Here is a 1610-nt window from a genome sequence, read left to right as displayed (position 1 = left end):
ATCCAAAGTAAATAAGCCTACAAGGTTCTGAACAGGGAACCAGAGACATCAACTGACAAATGAGGACAACTACAAACCAAAAAAGAGTGGAAAAACTGTGTAGTTACAGAACTTCTAAATAGTAGGGAAGTCAAGACAAGTACAAGATAGAACGGACTGTTCTAAACTTGAGAAGGAAACTATAAATCACAGGGTAACCTCAAAGAAAAATGATAAACCTTCACATCAAAATGAAAAAGAGGACCAGCACAAATACTTAGCAATTACTAAAACAATAGGAATGAAGGAAGTGATAATACAATTCATAAACAAAACGAACTCAGCATAGAAACTTAGGTGGGACAGAGAAATCGACAACACAAAAAAGCACATAACAAAAATGACAGAAAGAAATTCATACTTATTGATAATTACGTATCTGGCATAATTACGTATCTTATCTCTAAGATTTATAGAAAACTCCAACAGCTCAACAACAAAGACAAAGAATCCAATTAAAAAACGGACAGAAGACATGAATAGACACTTCACCAAGGAGGATATTCAGGCGGCCAGCAAATACATGAAGAAATGCTCACGATCATTGGCCATCAAAGAGATGCAAATCAAAACAACCATGAGATACCATCTCACCCCAGCACTGATGGCTAGGTTCAATGAGACAGAAAATAACAAATTCTGGTAAGGATGTGGAGAGATCAGGACTCTCATACACTGCAGGTAGGACTGTGAAGTGATACAACCAACTGTGGAAAGAAGTATGGCGATTCCTTAGAAAGTGGGAATTAGAGATACCATTTGAACCAGCAATCCCATTATTAGGTATAAATCCTAGAGAGGTGAGAGCCAGGACAGGAACAGATATAGGCACACCCATGTTCATCGCAGCACTATTTACAAAAGCAAAAAGATGGTAACAACCTATGTGGCCATCAATGGAAGAGTGGATGACCAAACTATGGTACATACATATAATGGAATGCTATGCAGCACAAAAGAATAATGTAAAGTCTGCAAAACACCACATAACAGATGAACCTGGAAGACATTATGCGGAGTGAAATAAGTCAATTACAGAAGGACAAATATAGTATTACTTCATTGATGGTTGCCAGGGGTGCGGAAGGAAAACAGAAAAAAAAAAAAAGTACACTGACCCATGTCACTTTAGTTCTGTGTATTTCACTGTACATAAATTATATTTCAATAAAATGCATTTTTTAAAAAAAGAATTACTGGATAATAGAAGAAATAAAAAATGAATTGAAAAAATTCCTTGAATCAAATGAGAATGAAAACATAGCATACTGAAATCTGTGCAACACAGCAAAAGCAGTGATCACAGGCCAATTTATAGTAATAAATGCACACATCAAAAAAGAAGAGCCAAAATCAACACTTTAAATCAACATCTCCAACCATTAGAAAAAGAACAAGAAAAGCCTACAGTCACCAGAAGAAAGGAAATAATAAAGATTTCAACAAAAAATCAGTGAAACAGAAAATAGAAAATGGAAAAAAATCAACAAGACTAAAAGTTTGTTTTTTGAAAAGATTAATAAAATTGACAAACCATTGGCAAATTTAACAAAGGAAAAGAGGGAGAGAAT

General features: G+C 34.7%; 1 protein-coding gene across 1 annotated transcript in view; it reads right to left on the bottom strand.

Moving 5' to 3' along the window:
- LPIN2 (lipin 2) overlaps positions 1-1610 on the bottom strand; it is a 106128-nt gene that overhangs the window by 63867 nt on the left and 40651 nt on the right. The gene's annotated exons all lie outside the window — the stretch shown is intronic.

This window comes from Orycteropus afer, unplaced genomic scaffold, assembly GCF_000298275.1.
Source record: "Orycteropus afer afer isolate SDZICR_OR568_19922 unplaced genomic scaffold, OryAfe1.0 scaffold00028, whole genome shotgun sequence".
NCBI lineage: Eukaryota > Metazoa > Chordata > Mammalia > Tubulidentata > Orycteropodidae > Orycteropus > Orycteropus afer.
Note: the sequence above shows the minus strand (reverse complement) of the source record. Positions and strands in the feature narration are given on the sequence as shown.